Genomic DNA, 24840 nt, shown 5'->3' with positions numbered 1-24840 from the left:
TTCCAGGAAGTCCCCGCGGTCTCTCCGCGGGCGTGGCATTTTCGGGAGAGGGCACGGCCTAAATTCAAGCAAATTTGGTACCCCATTCCAGGGACTTCCCGTGGTTGCCCCGCGGTCTCTCCGCGGGCGCGGGAGATTTTGGAGAGGGCGCGGCAACTCAGGAGAGAGCGCGGCCCCCCATCAGGTATTAAAATTCTAAAATTCCAGGAAGTCCCCGCGGTTGCCCCGCGGTCTCTCCGCGGGCGCGGAAGATTTGCCGCGGGCGCGACATTTTTGGGAGAGGGCGCGGCGATCTGGGTTTCAACCCGGGGCACGCCTCTCTTCTCTCTCTCTCCTCTCTTATTTCCTCCTCTTCTCCTTATTTTTCCCCTTTCTCTCTCTACCTCCTCTCAAACCCTAACCCCAAAATATCAATTTCTCACAAATTTCTTCACCTTTTGCCCAAATTTTTCACAATTTCTTCCATATTCCTCCATTTTCAACACTCCTCCTCTTCTTTCTCGTGCTTCTTCGGGAAAATTCGGGTCTTTGAAGTGCTTTGAGTTTAATTTTAGTCTCCAATCTTGGTATACTTCTAACCTTTGTAATATTTTTGTCAATTTCAATTGATTTCTTTACATTGGTTTAATTACCTTGAATTTGAGCATGATTTTTGTGTTTTATGGTTGATTTATGGGAAAATTGGTATATTTGGGTGATTGTTACTTTTTCTTGTTGATTCATGATTATATTGTTGAATGATTGTTGATATTGTTGTTTGTTGTTGGATTTTGGTTGTTGTGTTGATTGGAACAGGTACCTTGTAGTTTGTGGTGGTTTGGTTGATTTGTAAGGAGGTTTGTGAGTAATTTTTGGTGGAAGTTGTTTTGTTTGAGGGAGTTTGTTGTGTTCTTATGACTTGTGTGAATTTTGTTAAAATGGATTTGATAAGAAGAGTCAAAAGTAGCAAGAAGCGCTCAAACCAATCCCCCGGCCAATCTTCTCAAGGCCAATCCTCAAACCCTCAACCCCAACCGCATTCCACAACTCAACATGATGCTCCTCCTCCTCCTTTACCCCCTCTCAAATTTTGGAACCGGTCCAAACAAACCCCCATCTATAACAAAATGAAAGACCGGAAGTTTAGACCCTCCCGGCATTACTTTCGTGAGGATATGGCCAAGTTAGGAATTGAAAATGACCTTGACATACTCCTAGATAACTTAAGCTTGGGTGAGTTTCTAAAATCGGCCCCTAGAACCTATTTGGAGCCTTCCATTGAATTTTTCTCCACATTTGAGTTCAATAAGGTGGGGGAAACCGATTTTATTATTTCCTTCCAACTCTTCAATGTCAAACACACCATAAACCTAGCCGAGTTCAATGTAGCCCTTGGTTTCAACTCCAATGGTGATATCTTCGAGCCCCTTATCTCCCTAGTCCAATCTGAGTACAATGAGGTTTCTTGGTGGAGAACCATAGCCAACAAGAGGGAGTTTGATTCGAAAAAGTCTCTTGCTAGTGAGATTATCCATCCGGCCCTTAGGATCCTTCATAGAATTCTTGGGTATTCGGTTTTTAATAAGCAAGATTTGGGGAAGTTGTCTCGAGAGGAGATTATGGTGTTATGGATGGCTACCAAGCCGGAGTTAGGGTCAAGGATTAATTTTGGCTATATCTTCATGAATTGTTGCAAGGATATAATGCATGGGGTCAAAACGGGGGAAATTCATTGTGGGGGCATGGTGACACGTCTTGTGTCGTATTTTAAGCAAGAGGGGTTCTTGAAGTCTTGCACTCCGGTTGGAAGCAGGGAAGACGTGTGGATTAGTTTGAAGCAAGTTAACACTTTACATTTCATAACTAGCACTAGGAGAACCGGCACCTACTCTTGGCTAGTGAGAAATACCCACCATTGCCTACTCCCTAACCCGGCCGCCACCTCCATCCTTCGTGAGGCTAGGAACATTTGGATGGTCCCTAGGGACAATGGGAGGATTGAGGATGAGATGGAGGAGGATGATGAGATTGATGGGGGTGATGAGAATGATGAGGAAGAGGAGGAAGGAGGAGGAGATGAGTGTGATGAAGAGCAACAACAACCGCCACTACAACAACAACATGAGCATTTTCATGATGATGCTCAAAGAAGAAGAAGAGAAAGACGACGACAACAACAACAACAACAACAACAAGGTTTCCAAGGAGATGCTTATCTCCGAGAGATGGAGGCCATGAGAGACAACATGGAGCGCATGCAATTGAGCATGCAAGGTATGTACTCGGACCACCAAACTTTGTCTTATCAATCTAGCGCATTGTATGACGCTAGTGTGCGTAGGGGGGAGGTCACACCTCCGGTCAACTACCCTTATGTGCCGCCCCAACAAGGGCCGGTACCTTCATGGGGTGGTGACAACCTCCCTACGTACCTGTATTCGCCCAGGGTGGAGGACCCCGATGTGCCAAGGCGCGATTTCCTACCTTATGATTATAGGATCTCGGGGGGGAGTGATTATCGGGGTGATCCCGCATATTACTATGTTCACCCCCATCACCCCGAGCCCCTTGTTCAGCCTGAGCCCTATGACCAATTAACCCGATCCTAACTTGACCTATTCCAGGGTCACTATGGTTTTCCTCCCGGTTACACCGGAGGTTGGGATACGGGTGATGATGGTGCCGGCCCTAGTGGCCAATAGTCCCCTTATGCATGTTTGTTTCCCTTTTTTTGTTCTCCCCTTTCCCTATTTTGCATGTTTATAGGCATCGCGGTCGATGCCTTCATTTTGTGAGGGGAGAGGGTCAAACAGGATGTTTTATGTTGGTTTGGGGAGGCACCTGGGGCTCGGTGGGAAGTCTTTGATAAGGCTTTTGGTGGATTTTTGCTAATGGTCTTGTTGGTCTGTGCTTGTTGTTGTTTTGTTTCATTTCTTGATGTTTTGGGAGTGTCTTGAGAAGAAAAAAAAAAAGAAAAAAAAAACGAATTTTTTTTTTTTGATGATGATGGTTTCTCTAGGTTTTTATATATAATTTGTATCTAAGTGTTTAATTGTTTTCTTTTGTTTGGAAGTTACTAACAATTTCATTTTGTATATATATAGCCTTTTTCTTTAACTCACCTTGCTCGTAGCATATGCTTTGGATTGCGGAACCTTTTGGAGAAACACGTTCCTACTCCTTGGGTACTTTAATTTGGCACGGATTCTTGGTGAGGCCTTTCTTATTTTACCTCTTTATTTTCACTTCTTCATTTTCTTGGTTGCTTAGATTAAGATTAGATTTAGGAGAAGTTAAACGGTTCGAGGATGTATGATTTTAACACCTAGTGTATTTGGGGTCTTTGGCGACGTGGCCATTAGACCGTTTGTATGTCGATTGGGATAAACGTGTTATGATTGCATCTTTGCTCTTTTCCTCTTTCCCTTTCTTGTCCTTGTCTAAGTTTTCCATTTTCTTCTTTTCTTTTCTTTCCTTTTCTTTTAATCTTGTTTGTGTGCATAACTTTTTGAGGCTTTATTTTCACTCTTTCTCTTTTTGAAAATTGGACTTGTATGCAATGGACTTTTGCTTTTGAATAATAGTCTTCTTAGGTAATAATGGTATGCACGGTTTGAGATTACGTTTGGTTGATTATAGGATAAAGCATGCTAAGATAGTTGTCTAGAACTAGGGGGATCATGAAGCCGGATTCTACTCGTTTGTGGCATGTTGGTAGTTGCTCCCTATCTTTGATTTGACACCCTTAGTGAGTCTTTGCTACAACCATGTGAGATTTATATTTGTTCAAGCTTTCATCATACTCTTGTGTGATTGGCATGGATCCTTGATTTTCGCAAACCTAATCTAGAATCTTAGCGTATGATTCCTAAGACCGTGACCGAACTACCTAGGGAGGACAAAGGCAATTTTTCGGGGAGGTATTTTTCTCTTTCTAGGATAGTCCCTTTTTGGTTTGGGATACATTTGCCTTCTTGTTACCCCTTTGAACCCTTTTCCCTCTTTTCAAGCCGCATAATTAGTTATCTTGAGCCTTTTGTTTCGTTCTCCTTCTTTTTTTTGGTTTTTTTGAAGCAAGGGTCAATGTTTGGTGATTGTGGTCTACGAAGTTGGGGTTTGGTTCGAATTGGTGCACATAATTGAGTTGTTTATATTTGGTAAATAATGGCAAATGCTTATGTAAAAGTCGTCCTTAGTAAAAAAGGCAAGGACTAATGCTTTTAAGGAGTTCAAGGAAATTCAAACAAATTTATAAATGAGAAAAATGCAAAAAAAAAAAAAAAAAAAAGAAAAAAAAAGAAAAAAAAAAAAAAAAAAATTTTTTTCAAGTGTCTTTCTCCTCTCTATGCATTGAGGACAATGTTTCTTTTAGCTTGGGGGGGAAAGCACTTGCGCTTTTTGTTCTAATGATTGTAGATTGTTGCTTTGAATAAGCTTGGGGGTGTTAATACGTTTTTGTTTGTGATTACTTAAGTTTGGTGTTGAGATTTGGCCGGTCTTTGCTTCACAATTTAGGATAACCACCAAATTTTAAATTTTAGCCTACCTTAACCCTTCTTGCCTTGCGTTACAACCTTGGGGAAGACCTTTGGACCTAGGAGTTGAGTCTTTCATCGGTGGAGGGAATCATAGGTTGTAGACTAAGGAAAGGGGATGCGAAATCAAGATGTCGAGTAGCCCAAAAATTTGATCTTTTTCCGGTTCCTTCGCGGAATCTATGAGATGCTCACTAAGGGGAGACATGAGATTAGTAGGGGGAACGCGGTAAGACCGTTTGGGATGAAAGTGAAATGTGATAACTAGTTCCTATGCTTAGCATGTTTATGTTTCAATCAACCTTAGGTATCTTATAACGTGCATACCATAATTCTCTTTAGAAAGGTTGTTATTCATTTGAATTATAGTCTCTTTGTAAAGTCCATTTCGTAAAGATTTTGTTTCCATTTTCCTCTTTCTTTTCCTTCTCTGGTTTGCCTCTTGGGGGTTTGGTGGAGAGTTATGGGTAAACTCTTAGGATACCCTTACGAGAGCATCACTCGTCCTCTAGAGCGATCTAGGGGTTTAAATGGCTTGTTGTAGCTAAAAACAACCGTGATTTCTACGACAGTGAGTCTTAGTGTAAATTCTCGCCCCTCTTTTTCTTTTTACTTCGAATAAGCCCTTCTTATTCCTTTTTAGCCTTTGTTTTGCTCGGGACGAGCAAAAGTCTAGCTTGGGGGAATTTGATGAGTGTCATTTATGGCACTAATAGGGTAGTCTTTTAGGGTTATTTCTTTCCCTTTTTCATGCTTTCTTCTCTTATTTTTGGTCCTTTTTCCTTTAGTTTCTCTTTTTCCTCTTTTCTTTATGATTCTCGTGTTTTTATCGTGTTTTCTTTTATTTGGCTCTTTTTCCCTTTTATTTCCTTTCTTTGTTTACTTGTGTAGGTATTGTGAGAATCACCTTGGCAAAGGATTCAATTTGGGACCTTAATGATCAAGCAAGGAAGAAGCATTTGGCTAGAGAGGGCTTAGAGAGGCCTTGGAGAGGCCTCGGAGAGGTCTCCAAGGCAATACCAGCAGGCCGCGGGCGCGGGTCATCTTGCCGCGGGCGCGGGCCTATGTTACTCAAAACTGCCAAAACTTGGCAGGAACTTGCCGCGTTTGCCCCGCGAGCTCTCCGCGGGCGCGGGTAAAATGGAGAGGCCGCTCCATTCAGAGAGACCGCGGCCCCCACTGATAAGGCTTTGGGAGCAGGGGATTAGCCGCGGGCGCGGGTTTCACTGCCGCGGGCGAGGGTCTCTGCTGCCGCGGGCGCGGGGTCTGCCCAGATAGCCCGCGGAGGGTTCTGTACCCATTTCTCCGCGGGCGCGGGTCTATCGAGAGAGGGCGCAGGAGCTGCCGATTTCTTCTTTGCTTATAAATAGAATTGTATTTCCTTTTTGAAACGAACTTTTTTGATAATGTTCATTAGCTTAGTTTTAGAGAGAGAATCTAGAGAGAAGTTCTTGGTTTTGGATTTGTAACTCAACATTTGATCAATCAAGTTTGGATTTCTTCATTTTCAATCATCAATATTAGTGAGAATCTCTTCCTTCCTTCATCTTTTACTTACTTGCTATTTGATTTTTGCTTGTTGCTTGTTCTTCTTTGGATTTGAATTTGATATTGTTGATTGTTTTGATTTCTCTTAGATTTTGATATAGAAATGAAGATTAAAGCAATTTCTAGTTATTTGTTCTTGAATTTCACCATGATTAGTGAGTAGATTAGTTGCTAGGAAAAGGGGAAGCATGTTTGATTAATGAAATTGCTAGTTGATGCTCTTTGATTGATTGATTTCTTGCAATTAAATTGGTTGACATAGTTTTGCATGAGATTGATTAGACTAGGAGTGATCAACCTATAAGATTAATCTAGATTGCATTGCAACTCTTAATGACATGAACAATTGAATTGAAAGTTGCTCTAATTGATTGGGTTTGCTTGTGATCCTTCTTGATTTGCCTTTCATAGTGACACCTAGATTGGCCTATAGGAGATAGCATTTGAACTCTCTTGATTGCTACTATTGTTTGTCCATTGCAATACTTGAATTAATTGATTGAGCTCTAAACTAGCATTATCATTGAACTTGCATGTGGAACCCATATCCCTAGTGTTTAGACCTTTGTTTTACTTGATTAGACTTGCTTTAGTTTACCATAGTTCCAACCATAATCTCAACTCCATCTTCGACGTAGCTTGACTTAGACTCTAGTTTTCATCATTGCATTCCCTAGGGATCGACCCTTAACTTGCCCTATATTTATATAAGGTTGGTTAGGTGTTTACAAATTTTGTTTGACTTGGGAGAAGGGTAGATAACGACATACATTTTCCTCTTGTCAAATACCCCCCATGTGAAACACATCTAACTCTTTTCTCTCCTTGGCAGTAAGAGACCGACACCATTCATGAGTGAAGTTGGTAAAACTTTTAGAGACTAGAGACATGATTATTGTTTCAAAAGCTAAGAATATATTTAATCTGCTGAAATTATGAAGACAATCGGCTGGGCAGGGGGCTATTTATGCACAAAATCGGCGCAGTTTTAATTTGGGAAGGATTTGGAGTCAGCGCTCATCAGCGCCAGACGCCAAATATTGGCGCCTGACGCCAGAGCCTGGCGCCAAACGCTAAGCATAGCGCCTGGCCCTACACCAAAACGCGTGGCGCCAGGTGGCGCTAACATGTCTTATTGTACGAGCTTTCAAAAAACCGCGTTTTTTAGCCTGATTCGAGTTAGACCAATGACTTTACGTTTTTTTTATTCTTTTTTTATACTTTTTTTTTCTAAATTTCATTTATTTCTTAATTAATGTAACTATTATATTAATTATATTATTTTTCGGATTTTATTTTGACTTCACTTCCAAGTTTTTATAAATCCAATTTTTTTGACTTTTATTTTTTCATTTTTTTCTTTTTGGGGGAGAAAGTCGGATACCCTCCATAAATAATAAAAATGACGGAATTTTTGCGCAAAATTATTTTTCACAATTCTTTGCACACACAAACATGCACATTGAAAAATGAAAAAAAAAATAATAAATAATAAATAAATACTGAATAAACTCATAAGTAATATGTATATACAAGCATGTCTAAATAATGAATAAAGGCAAAGTTCTATACAAAGTCAAAATAAAATAAAAAGCACAGGAACAAACTACGACGTCGAGGGACGTACACCCATCATCTCATAAAACTGCGCCGTACGAGGAGTAACCTCTCCACTAGCTCCGGCTCAAGCTCCAGCTCCAGCTTCGGTCTCCTCGGGAGGTGGAAAACTCAGCACAGGACCTGTCCACCCAAGATCAACCTGAGGCTGAGGTTGCGGAGGCTGCTGCAATGACGAGCCGACCTCGTACATCCCACCACCTGTGAGAGCCGAGGTAGCCTCTCCCTGGCCTACCGGCGCAGCATGTGCACCCTCAGATGAAGAGCCTGAACCCTATACCGCCTCTGTACGGGCAGCCTCAGAACGACCGCCTTAACCGCCAGAACCAATGTGGCGACGTCTCGGGCTATACCTCGCCGGTTCCCTCCGCACCTCGGGTCTCGTACGGGTACGAGAAGGAATGGGCTGACCCTGCAAAAGAAACTAAAATAAGAAACATGTAAAATAGAAGCAGTAATGCAAAAACGTAAGAAAGGAAACTACCTCCTGGATGGCGTCGTCACGACGACATGTAGCCACGTTCCTCATCCGAAGGAGCTGGCTCCGGAAGGCATCTATGCACCATGCCATCGCCGTAACCACCTCGCGCGAGAACTGTTAAGAAAATAAAGTCAGTAAAGATGCATAACATATATGGACAAAAGTTGCAAATAATTAAGCTTACCCGAGTCTGATGGCGAGGGATCGACCGCTCCACGAAGCGCTCACCCTCAGGAGCTGGAGGAATCATCCCCTCAATCGGCTCGTATGTCCCCTGACAATGAATAGACATACGAGGTGGCACGAACTCAGTAGGTGCAGCCTGAAAAAAGCAAATCAAAGTCAGTAAAGAATTACTTGGCGGATACTTAACGAAAGGTAAAAGTTGAACATCATACCGCCACCTCCTCAGCCAGTACAGGGACTAGAGCTAACAACGGCAGTAGCTCCTCCTCATAGCACCGCTCACGGATCGTATAAGATCGCCTAGGGGTACTAGCTCTCTCTGACATGCTCACCAACCTTGCGGCATTGAACATGTGACGCGGTGGAGGAGCAGGAACGACAAAGGTGTCCGAGGAATGCTGAATAGCAACCCTCTCTCCAAGATATGCGATCGCTCCATATGTCCCCAAGAAATAGCGACGCTCAGGAGTATACTGCGCAGCTTGCCCAAGGACAACCAAGCCGACCCACGGCCGGTACAGCACGTCAGGCTCCTGCAAATAACGCCTATCAGATAAGAATCTATCAAAGGTAATACAAAGTATCCAAATATACAAAGAACCATACCGAGATGATCCAATCTCGGACAAAAGCAGTGGACATCCCAGTATGGCGGCTTCCCCAGGAAGCACTCACTGGAAACCCGCGCGGCGATGGTCTCGCCGGCGCAACCGAGGGAAAGTACTCGTAGAACCAGATCTACAAAAGGTAAAAATTATCAGCAAGTGCTAATCAAAGTTTAGAGCTAAACTTTATGGGAGATAAAGTATACCTCTACGACCCTCTAAAAGATGGATAGAGCGACGTTCCTCGTTAAGGACCGGTGTCGACACGAGTCTCGTAACGCTCGGATGAAGTCAGCATAGGCCAAGTTGGCCCAATCATAAGTCCCGATCAAGTGTAGATCACGGACTGCAGGCAGGTAGTAAAGCAGCACTCTACTACCCTTGTTAGGGGAGAACGTCCCTGACAGCAGGATAAGTACAAAGATGCGCACCCGCTGATCTCGGGTGGTTGCATCGTCAACAAAAGTCGCTGCAAGAGTCAAACGGTAAATCCCCTTCGTGCTAAACTAGGTCGACTCTACCTCAGCACGAGCACGAGCCCGAACAGCAATCGAACCCAAGAGCTCCTCGACCTCGGGAGAAAAGACGCTGATCTCTTTGTCAAACGGCAGCGTAACAGAGCTAAACTCCAGTCTCGTAATGAGACTAAAGTCGGCTAAGGTGACCATCATCTCGCCCCAAGGAAAGTGGAAAGTGTTGGCGGTGTCCCAAAAGAACTCCACCAGAGCACGAACCACATGGTGACCCCCGCTAAAAGCAATCATAGCCTCTAAGGTCTCGTAAAGCACAGCTAGTCCGCAAGACTCCCAGAGAAGTCTCGCCTCTTCGTCATTGCCGATGTACATCTTGTATAGGTTGCCCAAGATGTCGCAACCTGAACCATGGCAGCGCGTCCTACCAACTGTGATACCCCGTCGCACCCTCTCAAAAATGTGGTGAATGGGAGAGAAGTACAGAGTCCGCTCATCCCACTCATAGAGTCGGCTGAGTGAAGTGGATGGGTCGGCATCGTCCTCTACGGGCTCGTGCTCCCGTCGAACGTCTCGGGACCGTGAACCCGAACCTCGCTATCTTACCATGCTACATTGTGCAAAATTATCATAAATTAAGGTTTTATAGTATCTAAGGTTTGCCTAGCCGCATGATACTATGTTCGCAAAAAACAGAGTACGTAGTACTAAAACAGAGCACAAATTCAAATTGAGCATATACGACATTTTTCAAGCATTCAAACAATTTCTTACAATACTATAGTAATTATTGTTACAAATTGGACAAGAATTGCTAGCAAAAACGTCAAGAACAAGCCACATTGTCTTCCCGACCTCAAGAGGTCGAACAATGGTGATTTGTTTGTTTCTTCACCAAATTGTGTCAAACAAGTCTCAAATTACTCCCAAGACAATATATAAACATAATCAAGCAATTTCATGGCATAAAATTTGACAAACAAAGAGGATTAAGCAATTTAAGTTTCGAATTTTCAAGAAATTCGTGAACAAATATGTGCAAAATTCATTAAAACCGAGGTGAGTTTGAAGAAAACTTACATAGATCAGGAAAATGGATGGAATAAGCTTTGATTTGCAACAAATTTGAGCGAATTCGGTTGGGAAACGAGCAAGAACGAGTGAATTCAAGTTCTGAGCGAATTCTCGAGCAAAACACGAGCAGCAGCAGCGGAAATGAAGAAAAGAATGGTATTTATGGAAAACCCGACTCTAGCGCCAAGCGACAGGCTTTAGCGCCAGTCGATAAGGCTTAGCGCCTGGCGCTAGTGCCAGCGTCTGGCGCTACAGCTAAATATGCGGCGCTAGAAATATTTCAGTGGCGCCAGATTGTCTAGCCACTTAGTGCGGTTATTCCAATCTCTTGCAATATATTTTGGGTTCCTTGGTACGCCAGTTAGCCCCTATAAGAAATTTGACATGATTTTAGTAATCGGCTTGATTACAATTACATAAAGTGATCGACGGGATGAATGATCGTCTCACTTAACTTAAAGCGCCTAAGCATTGGCTTATTGCAAAGCACCGACATAATGGTTCAATATGTAAAGCACCGATATACTGGTTCATGTAGCAAGGCACCGACATATTGGTTCATTTAGCGAAAGGCACCGACATACAGGTTCAAAAGCCGCAGAAGCATCGACGTACTGGCATAATGGAAGTAAAGTTCAAGCGAGCTAGTAAAGATCGACAAGCGTGGGTCTTCGGTAATTTTCCTTGGAATATTATCGCAACAAATGAGGATAGCTTCAAGCGAGGATATCTTCGGTAGCATTCCCTAGCTTACGAAGAGTTGTCACAAACAACTAAAGGTGATCTCAAGCGAAGTTGTCTTCGATCGTGTTCCCTGGCTTGCGGAAGATGGTCACAAAATGCTAGAAGGTGGTTTCAAGCGAAGCAATCTTCGATGGGGTTCTCTAGCTTGCAGAAGTCTATCATAGTGGAATTGGAGGCAGTTACAAGCGTAACAGTCTTCAAGCGGCATACTATAGCTTGCAGGAGGTCGTAAAAAATACAGAAATACAGCAATACGGCAGCAAATCGGTTACTTTCAGAGACGCGTGCTCGACGGTGCAAGATACGCATTTCTTAAATCTTTTATCTATTTAACTAACGCTAGTTTCCAGGTATCGGCGTTACAAGAGTGGTTTAGGATCGCTAATGTGTCTATTTTATATAGTATTTTACCCCCGTCCCTTGGTCATAATTATTAGTGTTTTTGGCTCTTTAGAGCCACTGTTATTACTAATTGGTGTTTTATAGTGTTTTCGTAGTTTTGGTTGAATTTTGCAAGGATTTGCACTTTTGGAGCAATTTCCCGAGATATTATAGAGCAATTACGATCGCTGGAGAAGCACGACCAGATTTTATAGCCCAGGGCCGATTAGAGCCATCGAACCGGTGATTAAGGGCTCAGTATAGGTTATATTGGGGCATTTGGACCGAGTATTCAAGACCCGAAGAGGAAACCCAGATTAGCCCGAAGAATTGAAGCCCAATCATAGTCCAAATACTGGCCCAAGAGAGCTGCCCGGCCAAAGAGGTTGGCGCCCGGAGGCGCGCCTGACCAGGCGAGAGAAGCAAAGGTCGGCGCTCGGTGACGCGCCCGGCCGGACGCGAGAAGTGTACTGATGAGCAAAAAGGCACGCCCGATCGGGCGGTGCCTCGCCCTATCGGGCGCGTGTTATTGTTAGGAGGCGATTAGCGTCGTTTAAGTTTGTTTTAGTTTAGGATTTGTATGGAGTATAAATACTCCTCCGTAATACGATTTTAGCATCTCTTTACTCTCTTCTTTACTCCCTGAATTATTATTCTTAGATTTTCTCTCTCTACTTAGCTTTTAGATTAGTTTTCTCTCTCATATACTCTTGTTCTTACTTTATTCTTAATTCCAGATTTATTTTGGTAACGACTTCTCTTCTCTCAATCTTAGTTGTTTACTTTATTCTTTTGATCATGTCTTGTTTTATTGCTTTGATTAGTTTAGTTCCTATTATGTGTGAGTAGTTTTATTTCTAGGGTTTATGGGGATCCATAAATAATATGAAGGGGTAATTTATTGTTGTTGATTGTCAATGGTAGATTAATTTCCTATTGATTGATTTAATGCTCCGTGACTAGATTAGGCCTGATCTTTTATGCATGAGTTTGACAATATTGATTCGAGATTCGACATATGAGAATTAATGTTTAGGTCTAGTTTCAATAGGCAGGTTAATTTTTAAATGGTTAAGTCGAGATTCGAAAGATGAGATTTAATACCGGTAAATTAATTGTGTGATTATAATACGGAGCGAAATCCCTTTATAATCCGATTAATGTATGCATTGATAAATGATTATTATATTCTACCTTGGAATATTATTTATTGGTGAACCTATTCCCTAGATCCTTTTATTCATTTTTGTAATACCCCGTATTTTTATGTATTTTTGTATAAAGTATTTAAGTATTAATAAAATGTATTGTCAAGGGCTCAGGTATTTTAATTAAATATTTTAAAAGGTTAAAGTATTTTAAATATAAAGTTTTATAAAAGTAAAATATATTTTGGGCCAAACGTTTATTAATTATTGGATAATGTAAATTATTCCTACATACTCTTATTGGAATAACGCATTCCAAAACCCATAACTTAAGCCCTATCACATAAATCAAGCCCACATTTTTATGAGCCCAAATTTAACCCTACACTCTCTACTCTATAAATACCCCATGAATCCGTAAAAATTTCCCACACAAAAAGGTTAGTCTTATTTTCTCTCTCCTTTGTTTTATTAATTTGTGTAATTATAATTATTGATTTATGGGTTTTGATTTTATTGTTTGAAATGAATTTAATTAGTATCAAATTGTATTTTGATGATTAAACTTTATAAATTTCAGATTTTATAAATTTTATAACCTAGGGTTTTTAATTATTAAAATCATGATTTTAGGGTTTTTATGAATAATTGATTTAGGGCTTTTATAGTAATGATGTTTTGAAATTTTTGTGATTATAACTACTTATTAGTTTAACTTAATTCCAGATTATTTTAAACACGTAAATTCATGTTTTAATTATTAGATTTCCGTTCGTTAATATTAATCCCGTTTTAATCCCGATCAGGTTCTGAACTCCTCCGATTTTGATAAAAAAAAGTATTGTTTGTCGTGTGGAAACAATGTTTTAAGAAATACTCACTACCTTTGGTAGTGAGCACCATCCTTTCATGGCCAAATTCAGCCTCTAAATATGATTTTCGGGCAGTTTTTGATTTTTAACGAAGTTTTTTTTTTATGCTTTAAATTTTATCCTTGAGTTTAAAAGGGGTAAGAGATAATTTAATGTTTCTATGGATAATTTAAGTATAAAGATGTATTTTGATGAAGTTTTAAAGGATTTTTGATTAGTTTAAAATGTTGGAATTTTATTTAAAGTAGTATAATTGTGATTTTTAATAAAAGGGTGTGATTATCCATTAAAAAGGAGTTTAATTAGGGGTTTTTAAATAATTTTCAGATTATTATAAGTTATTTAAAGTGAGTTTAAGTTGCTGGAAATTGTGTATACAAGGGTAATTAATATAGTATTATTGTCCCTCTATGTAGGAGATCGACTTGGTTCGAGAATTATTGTAGAGTACTCGGTTATTTTAAGAGCTTATTTGAGGTAAGTTCACGTACTTAGCATATTTTGATGATGTAGAATCATGCTAGGATTGATTTCAATCAATTACAAGTAGTATCATGCTAAGGTTTATGTATGGAATTGTGAATTAATGGTGTTGGTGATTGAATTGTGAAGCATGAATTATTTGTGATAGTTTATAGATTGGAAAATTATATTTTGGGCATGTTGTGTTTGAACCACACTTTTATTTATGGCATGTTAGAATGCATGATTAATTAAACTACATGGTTAATTATGTTTGGAATAATGAAAAGGAATTTTATTATGGTTCAAATAATTTTTATTGATGCTTTAAGCATGAGGAAGGAGCTATATAAGTGTCTATGTACACAAGGGATAAATTGTTTTGTTGGTGCCTTTGTGCACTTAAGGTGTTTTTAACACCGAGGGATAGGATTTTTGGCGCTTTATGCGTTTAAGGTGTCTTTGACACTGAGGTAGAATTAAAACGGGTTCAACATTAAATAATATGTGGTCACTAATTATTCAAGAATTAAATTGGTATGTTTGGTTGATTGAATAATTATTGTTGATTGATTTATTATGCTTTGAGATTCATCACCAAGTCCAATAAAACGTAAATAACGTAAAGTGAAAGAGATTACGCACCAAAACTCTTGGAACGTATATACCTTGAGTATGAACAATGGAGGGAGTTATGGGGTTTTATATTTAACCATAACTTCTAATGGAGTACAGGACGCTGTACATTCCTTTTTATTTATTATTATGCGCAGGAATTCCGCCACCTTTGAGTGGTTTTGTCGCTGGCACGGTTAGCTCCCGTGTCAGTTAACCTCAATTTATTTGGGGGAGGTATAGTTGGAAACCCGTTCGATGCGTAATCAACGCTAAATGAATTATTTAGTGTTTAGTTAATGTGTCTTGTTGATTGTTGTGTGTGCTTGTAAACAGGTGCAATGAGGTAAGTGTGTGTTGATAGGTGAAAGCATGTTAGTGTGTTTAATTACGCTTATGTATTCAGCTTTGCTGATTGTGTGTGTTTGTGTGTTTGGCCATGTCTTTACTTTGGCCCTACGACGACCCATTTTCTAATGGCGAGTAGTGGGGACTAGTAGAGAGAAGGTTTTCAGGTGATGAAGCATATTCATGAATGGGCATGAGTGAAGAGAGAATCATGCTAGTTTCTATAAGTATATGATGTGTTTTATGCTTTATTTATTTATGACATATTCTGTGTGGACTAACGCAAAGGTTTGGTTTTGGAACGGTTTTGAATAAGGGCCTTTATTGGTTCCAAGTTGTAGTTTGATTTTATTTGACTTTGTTTGTTTTGGTTTTAAACTTTACTTTCATTTGGTGGACTTTTGAGTGGACTTGTTTAAACGGTTTTTAATTTTAAGTCTTCCACGGTGTATCTTTGATAGTTGCCTTAGCCGTTTTCACGGTGGCGGTAATGTCTTAGATATTCCTAAATCGTATTTTGAAGTGTAAAGTGGGTATTTAAAGGAAAGGAATTTCTAGGGTGTTACAATTGTTTTCTCCGTACTCTTAATCTTCGTAGTTTAGTTTTATATTCAAATTCACATATTGGTTACTTTATAATTTAGATTACATTAGTTAATTAGGAATAGAAAGATCCGTTTCTCTGCGGATTCGACCCTACTTCCCTATCTACATTAGTTAGAGGATTTAGGAATTAATTTTGATTTGGGGATACGACTTTACCTTGTCAAAATTTGATGTGTCTATTTTATATAGTATTTTACTCCCGTCCCTTGGTCATAATTAGTAGTGTTTTTGGCTCTTTAGAGCCACTTTTATTACTAATTGGTGTTTTCTAGTGTTTTCGTAGTTTTGGTTGACTTTTGCAGGGATTTGCACTTTTGGAGCATTTTCCCGAGATATTATAGAGCAATTACGATCGCTGGAGAAGCACGACCAGATTTTATAGCCCAGGGCCGGTTAGAGCCATCGAACCGGTGATTAAGGGCTCGGTATAGGTGATACCGGGGCATTTGGACTGAGTATTCAAGACCCGAAGAAGAAACCTAGATTGGCCCGAAGAATTGAAGCCCAATCATATTCCAAATAGTGGCCCAAGAGAGCCGCCTGGCCAAAGAGGCTGGCGCCCGGAGGCTCGCCCGGCTGGGCGAGAGAAACAAAGGTCGGCGCTCGGTGACGCGCCCGGCCGGGCGCGAGAAGTGTACTGATGAGAAAAAAAAACGCGCCCGATCGGGCGCGTGTTATTGTTAGGAGGCGATTAGCGTCGTTTAAGTTAGTTTTAGTTTAGGATTTGTACGGAGTATAAATACTCCTCCGTAATACGATTTTAGCATCTCTTTACTCTCTTCTTTACTCTCTTAATTATTATTCTTAGATTTTCTCTCTCTACTTAGCTTTTAGATTAGTTTTCTCTCTCATATACTCTTGTTCTTACTTTATTCTTAATTACAGATTTATTTTGGTAACGATTTCTCTTCTCTTAATCTTAGTTGTTTACTTTATTCTTTTGATCATGTCTTGTTTTATTACTTTGATTAGTTTAGTTCCTATTATGTGTGATTAGTTTTATTTCTAGGGTTTATGGGGATCCATAAATAATATGAAGGGGTAATTTATTGTTGTTGATTGTCAACGCTAGATTAATTTCTTATTGATTGATTTAATGATCTGTGACTAGATTAGGCCTGATCTTTTATGCATGAGTTTGAAAATATTGATTCGAGATTCGACTGATGAGAATTAATGTTTAGGTCTAGTTTCAATAGGCAGGTTAATTTATAAATGGTTGAGTCGAGATTCGAAAGATGAGATTTAATACCGGTAAATTAATTGTGTGATTATAATACGTAGCGAAAGCCCTTTATAATCTGATTAATGTATGCATTGATGAATGATTATTATATTCTACCCTGGAATATTATTTATTGGTTAACCTATGCCCTAGATCCTTTTATTCATTGTTTTCTCCCTACTCTTAATCTTCGTAGTTTATTAGTTTCATATTCAAATTCACATATTGGTTACTTTATAATTTAGATTACATTAGTTAATTAGGAATAGAAAGATCTGTTTCTCATTTGATTCGACCCTACTTCCCTATCTACATTTGTTAGAGGATTTAAGAATTACTTTTGATTTGGGCATACGACTTTACCTTGTCAAAATTTGGTGCCGTTGCCGGGGAAATGGTTTTATTTTTGTTTCTGATTACTTTTGTAGTCTAGGTTATTTCTTTTTGTCTCAGAGAACGTTAATTCTTTGAGGCAAATCTTATATTTGCTTTTAGTTTTTTTTGTTTATTCCTAGGTGTTCCAGATCAGGGTACATTCCATTCGATCCTTAGATCGAATGTTCCTTCCATAGACAGAAAAACCTTTACAAGCAAATCCTGGCGGACTTTGCTGATAATAATAATCACCGAGATCCTCCAACTGGTTCTAGCGATTCAGAGGTATCATCAGATCTAGAATCAGAGATGACGGCTCCAAAGAAGCTTAGTGGTTACTCACAACTCAAGCTTACAGATTTTCCACATCTCACTCCCACTCCGGCTCTTGATGGGGTACAATTTGAAATTAAACCTCAGTTTATAACGATGATAGAGATGAAGCAATTTAGTGGAGCCAAGGGTGAAGACCCAAATCTTCACATTGCCGACTATTGTCAATATTGTAATACCATAAGGCAAGCCGGGGTCACACAAGACCAAATCAGGGAGATTCTCTTTCCCTTCTCATTAATTGGAAAAGCTAAATTGTGGTTTAATGACTTAAATAGAACTGCACTTGGTATAACTGACTAGGAGACTCTTGTTTTGAATTTTTATAACAAGTATTATCCTGTAGAGAGAACAGCCGTACTATGGAGTGCAATTCAGAACTTTGCCCAAGAAGCCGATGAATCTTTATATGAGGCCTAGGAGAGGTTCAAAGACTTACAAAGAGAATGCCCCCATCATAATTTAGCACAATGGCAGTTAATCCAAGCCTTTTACAATGGCATTGGAAATTCATCTAGAATAATTTTAGATTCTGCAGCTAGTGGGAGATTTATGAATCTTAATGTTGATGATGCAGGTCAGGTTATTGAAGATATGGCGATACATAATTCCCAATATGGGAATCCTAGAGGCTTTGCTAACAAGGGGAAGCATAGTGTTGACTCTGTATCCTTTTTGCAAGCTCAATTGACCTCTATCTGCCAAAAATTAGATAATCTTAGCACTTCTAATGTAGCTAATATTTCTGCAATTAATAATAATGCTAATGAGGCTTTCTGTGAAAATTGTGGAATTATAGGTCATTGGGAACAAGATTGCAGGAGTTCCGTGGAGCAAGTTAATGCCTTTCAAGCTTAAAGGCAGAATAACCAATACTCCAACAGCTACAATCCTGGGTACCGGAATCATCAGTACCTTTCCTACCGGAGTACTAATTTTCAATATCCACCACCACAAGAACCACCGGCGCCACAGCAACATCAGCAAAAATATTACTATCCCAATGCTAGCCAGAAAAACCAACCACAACAACCCTCCTCATCTTCCGACCCCTCTTTGGCAGAAATTAGAGCGACGCTAGTTAATATGCAGAAGCATATGGAGAGTAGAGATGCACAAATTGATGCTATTCTAGCACATAATAAAATCGTAGATAATCAAATTGCGCAACTTTCCGCTACTCTAAAAGCCCGCCAACAGCGAGCTCTGCTGGCACAGCCGACCAGGCCTACGGATCAAGCCTATGCAATTACTCTAAGGAGTGGTTCAAACTATGAAGGGCCCCCTATGCCCAGAGTTAATGAACCTGTTTTTATTAAATAACGCTAATCTTGATTCCTTTAAACCTGACGATGTAGCTAATATCCCTGCAGGGCTAAAGCATAGTACTAATATATCTAATTCTACATTGCAGGGTACGAATCCAGAGAAGGTGGCCACTCCAGATAAGAGAAATAATGCTCCACAGCGAGTTATCAAACTTCCATTCAACAATCGTCACTTTAAGACAAACTTGGATAAGCAGTTTGGTAAGTTCCTGGAGATGGTAAAAGATTTGAAGGTAACAGTTCCCTTCACTGAATTAATCACACAAATTCCTTCATGTGCAAAATTTATGAAAGAAATATTGACAAGAAAAAGGTCTATTAGTGAGGTAGAGACAGTAGCTTTCACTATAGAGTGTAGTGCCGTACTTTAGAATTAATCTCCACCTTAATTAAAAGACCTGGGTAGCTTTTCTATCCCTTGTCATATAGGCAATCAAATGATTGATAATGCATTGTGTGATTTGGGTGCTAGCGTTAGTGTTATGCCATTATCTGTGTGTTCCAAACTGAATATGGGTAAATTAAAAGCTACTAATTTTACTCTACAAATGGCCGACCGTTCTTTCAAATACCCCTTAGGTGTTTTAGAGGATGTTCCCGTTAGAGTAGGTAAATTTTATATACCTGTTGATTTTGTTGTTCTTGATATGGCTGAGGATATGCAAACCCCGATTATTTTGGGTAGACCATTCCTTAACACTACAGGGGCATTTATAGATGTGAGAAGTGGTAAATTAACACTATCAGTAGGGGATGATAAAATTATTTTTAATCTTAATAATATCCCTAAAAGCCCCATGACAGAGGAGAAGTGTTTTAGTGTTAATGTGGTTGAGAATTATTCTAACAAGCCCCAAGCTCTTGAAAAATATCCCTTGGAGGCGGTATCTTGTGTTGCATCCCTCTCAGATGAGATAGACAAATGGCAAAAGGAAGTTGATGCAATATAAATAGCCCTCTACACTGTTGGTCTTGGTTTTGAGGACGAAAAGGTGGAATCAATCAAGCAAGTTGTGCAATTTGAGCCTACGGTAAGTGTTCCGCCAGATCAAGTTGCAAGTGTTAAATGCAATAACAATTTAAAGCAACCTTCGATCAAAGAAGGATCTTTAGTGCGTAGCATTGAAGAGCCTCCAATCCAAGTCAAGGAGGATCCAGCAGATAAGGTGAATTGGCGTCCCACAGGGTGTGTCAGGAAGTCGAGTCGTAGCTTAAACAACGCTCGACCGGGTGAGAACCACCCGACCAAGCGTTAGGCCAAGGGTCCTAATCCCTGTACTTGGTAAGAAGGTCGTGCGGGACCTAGATAAACCAGCGCTTTGTGGGAGGCAACCCATATTTTTAATGCTTTTTATACTAGAATTTCTTTCTTTTTCTTATGAGAGGAGAGATGAGGGAATTTAATGAGTTTTATGAGTGCTTATACAGGTTTGAAGGAAAAGAGTTAGCCAAAATTTGAAGAAAAGAAGTAAATACGAAATTCGTCAATTAGACTCGGGCCCGACCGGGCACGAGAGCTAGGTCTAAAAATCGAGTGTTTTCGCCCGACCGGGCGATGGGCGCCCGACCGAGCGCGAAACTCGTTGTATACGGACATATTTTTCCGCCCGATCGGGCAACCCTCGCCCGACCGGGCGCAAGAGGAGGCAAAAAATACTTTATCAGATCGCTCGATCGGGCGAAGGGCGCCTGACCGGGCGCGAGAGTATACGAAATCGAGTAATTTAGATCGCCCGACCGGAAAACATACCGCCCGACCGGGCGCGAGACTATGCGAATAAAATGTTCTGATCGCCCAGCCGGGCGCGAGGGGCGTCCGCTTCTTCTTCTTCTCTTTTTTCTTCTTTCTCCCTTCATTTCTTCTTACCTTCATAACTTTCTCTCTCTAAAACTCAAATTCTCTCTACCTTCTCTATAAGATTTCTTCTCCAATTCTCACCCAAATCCAAAACTTTTTACATATTATTACTCCTCTCTTCATCCTCTACATTTCTATATAATAATTTTCGAATTTCATTCAAATAAATTTTCATACCCATTTCTACGATGGCTTCAAAGAGGGCTCGGTCTATTTTCAGTAGGAGTTGTAGTTCGAGGGATGAATACGATCCTGATTTGCAACTCCCGTACTGGCCGACGATCCGTATCGCTAGCCAGGAGCAAAAGGAGCGGCTAGAACACCTAGTCAGGCGCGAGGTAATTCCTTCGCGGTGGTTACACCGCCCTACTTTAGAATCATTTGGTTTGTATGATTTTGTGAAACGGTTTTTAAATGACATAGGCATGAGAAAATCCATTGATATGCATTATCCTACTTACCAAGAATTAACTTGTGAATTCTTGTCTTCTTTAAAAGTTGTAAATAGTAGAAATGGGCCGAATTTAATTTTTAGGTTGAACAATAGGAATATTAGTTTAAATTATGTAGAATTTTGTAAATTATTTGAATTAAATTCTGAGTTACCTCACCAATGGCATGCGGACTATAAATGGGTGACATTTATTTTTCTCTGACTGGTTTGCCTACTCCCGACCCCCAACATGCTAGTACCAAACCTATTCATCACCCTATCCCAAAAATCTGGCAAAGATTTGCGGGTTTGTGTTTTTTAGTTAGGAACAAGCCCCATAATGCCCAAACTAACGAACTAGTTGTCATAGGACACTATGTGTATGGGTTTGGGAAATTGAACATAGGTAGGTACATTATTCACCATCTGAGCAGACATGCCACGGCCAGTACCACATCTTGCACCCCATTCGTATAGGAGGCCTTATCACTCGAATAGCAGTGAAAAAGGCCGGTTTTGTTGAGGGTGGACCCCACCAACTGACCAACTGTGGACCAGATACCTATATGACTGCTAGGTATTTTGAGGAGTTAGGGTGGGTACGACCGGATAGTGAGTAGACACCCCACTGGTGTATTAGGACTGGGACCGAGCATCCTTTGCCCATTTTTCCCCTACCTAGTTCTGACTTGACCGCCTTTCCCCCAGGGCAACCATCCTACACGTATGACCTTTCAGTTGCCAACGCTAGGGGGCAAGCACCACCAGTACCATTCCACCACCCCAGCCTCAGCCTCAGCCTGAGGTGGCGTTTTCTCCCCCTCGCATGTCTCACTCCGTTCCCCATGTTGACTCTGACCCAATTTGGGACCTTCAGAGTATAGGTCAGGCCTTAGGACGTATGGAGAATTCCCACACTGACCTTAGGAGGATGGTAGGCTCCATAGACCAGAGGTTAGGGTACTTGGAGAGGAACCAGGGTAGAGCTCTCTACCCTATGTACGATGATTATGCTCGTCGGGGCAACATTCCCGACAATGCTATTTACCCTGACTGGTTTCAGCCTCCACCCCAGGGATACGATAGGGATCCCACTGCCCATGGCATTTATACTGACTATTCTGCTTTCCATGGGTACGGCCACGACATTCCTTTCGGGGGACCGGCGCGGGGGGGGGGGGTTTCATGCTGATTATTTTGGTAGTAGCTCTTCTGGTGCAGGTGGTGCAGGTGGCAGTGGAGGTGCAGGGTTTGGCTCCATGGATGAGAATGACCAGGACTAGCTATGCTGGGCTAGTTCCCTAGCTAATGAGGACATTGTCTGATTCTAGCTTGGGGGAGATTATGGATTTGGTATCTTTCTTTTTCTCTTTTCTTTTATTTTTGGTGTGTTTTCTTAGGTTAGATTTATTGATTTTTAGGATATATTTATTGCTTTCTTATTTATGAAAAATACAAAAAAAAATTGAAAAATAAAAAAAATCCAAAAATACGTTCCAATGAATTGTAAATCATGCTTCCCTGTGCCCCTTACTTGAGAAAATTGTTTTGATTCTTTGTATATGATGATAAGCATTGTGGATTAGTTGATCATGATTTGATGTTTGATTGCCTTGAAACTTTAACATGCGTCAATTTTGCCCAACTACTTGTGAATATAGTACTTGACTAGTTGATTTGGTTAGGAATGTGTGTTAGTTCCTGCTATGTCAATGAATTTGAGTATTGGTTTGCAAATATAAGTAATGTTTATATGATTCATTATTAAGCACATTGAGGAGGACGAAGGCATTTGTTCTTTTTGGTAGCCTCGAGATGATTGTAGATACATTTGTTCCCTTCTTGCTACCCATGTTGTTGTCTTGACTTTTTGATGTTTATTAGCCACATTACAAGCCTATTTTGCCCCATTGGTTACTAGTCCCAAGCTTGGCTTGGGGGAGCTATTAGTGAGTGAGGTGAGAGAGTTTGTAGTGTGCTTATTATTTGCACAATGTGGGTGGGTTTTTGAGAAATTGTTTTGTTTTTTTATCATGTTTGTTTTAATGAGTTTGGAAGTTATATTTTCTTGAAAAAAAATAAAGCATGATATTATGAAAAAAATAGAAGTTCAAGAAGAAAAAAAAAAGTGAAAAAAATAAGTGAACTTGATTAGAAAAAAAGCAAAAAAAAAGAAAAAAAAATGTTCAATGTTCAAATGTTCTAGTTCGAGGTTAATCAAAAGGAAAAAAATAGAGCTTCAATGGAAAATTCAAGTTTGGAAATAAAGTTTGTTTATTCACTCCACTTCTTCATTATTATATCTTTTGAGTGAAATTGTAAGAGTTGGGATTGTTTATTATGATCGGAGTATATTTGGTAGATTGATTTTGGAGTTGGTTATGTAGGAGATGTTGATCATTATTTATTTTGATCATGGGCTTTATTAGGATTTGCTCCGTTAAGCATAGCTTTTCTCTCACTTATTCCCAAATTTATCCTACCCTTTACCCTAGCCTTACATTACGAGCTTTAAAGACCTTTCGACCTTTATGCATAGAATTGTATGAATGTGAAAGTGTTGTTTATCAATGCAAGTTATGATTTGACATATTTCGAGTCGACTAGTAGGTTAAGCGTTCATTATTTTATACACACGAGAGTGTGAGTTGGGAAGGCATTGTTCACATAAAGGAGTTGGTTGGAGAGCGATCGAGTACATCTTTTACTCGCCACATATATGAGAGTTGAGTGTGTGAGCACTAGTCTTGAATTCTATATGCTCTTGTGGTTTGCTTTCACTACAACAAATTGACCAAGGCCGATAATGAATCTCAACAGCAACCTAAAAACCATAAAAAGTTGCAATGAAAGCCGAAAAATAACATCAAGGTAGTGAATAACATGCTCCAAGATCAATTCTTACACCAACAGAAAAGGTGCCTCAACGCAGTAGCCCGCGCAACGCAGAAACGGATTTCACTTGTGACTCGCCTCGGTCACGCCAGCTGGATCCAACAGGGATATAATGGACCGATCCATGACGCTGTCTAGGGGCCAATACCGGAAATTGCTCATAGAACCACAGCTGTAATAAAAATTAATCTCTAAGCACATGAGTTAAACTGGTTAAAACAAGACATGAAGAAGAAAAATTGTCACCTTTACGACTCTCTATAAACCATAGACAGCGACAGAGGCCTGGTCATTAAGTTGCCTGCAGCCATGACGCAGCGACAAGAGTAAATAAGCATATCCAATGCTAGCCCTACTATAGGATCCTATCTCGCCGATCCTAACCAGAGAAGGAAGGTAGCAAACGAGCGCACGTGAACTCCTATCATGAGAAAGAGTCCCGGAAATGAGAATCAAGACAAAGATTCGCACTCGCTACTCAGGTGTCGTCTCAGCCAAGTCAAAGCCATGGGCAAGAACAGAAGCCAACTCTGATCGCCCGCTCTTAGGACCACCTCGAGGCACCGGTTGAGTCCTTATATGCTGAACGACCAGACCTAACAAATTTGCTACTTCAGGTGCCCCCCAAATGAGGTTAGGAATTTGCCGTACGACCTTCTCGGTGAAGCGTAAGCCGCTGATCATGCTAAAATCCATAGGGGTCACTGTCATCTCTCCCCAAC

The 24840-nt window shown here is 40.3% G+C and overlaps 1 non-coding gene across 1 annotated transcript; it reads right to left on the bottom strand.

Moving 5' to 3' along the window:
- Positions 1-17961: 17961 nt before the first annotated feature.
- On the bottom strand, positions 17962-18068 carry LOC145629738 (small nucleolar RNA R71). Its single transcript, XR_014111887.1, has one exon. It is a non-coding gene; the product is annotated as a small nucleolar RNA R71 (small nucleolar RNA).
- Positions 18069-24840: the final 6772 nt, after the last annotated feature.

The sequence above is a fragment of the Chenopodium album genome, chromosome 4 (genome assembly GCF_948465745.1).
Source record: "Chenopodium album chromosome 4, dcCheAlbu1.1, whole genome shotgun sequence".
Lineage (NCBI taxonomy): Eukaryota > Viridiplantae > Streptophyta > Magnoliopsida > Caryophyllales > Amaranthaceae > Chenopodium > Chenopodium album.
The sequence above is the reverse complement of the archived record's forward strand: the minus strand, read 5'-3'. Positions and strand labels throughout refer to the sequence as shown.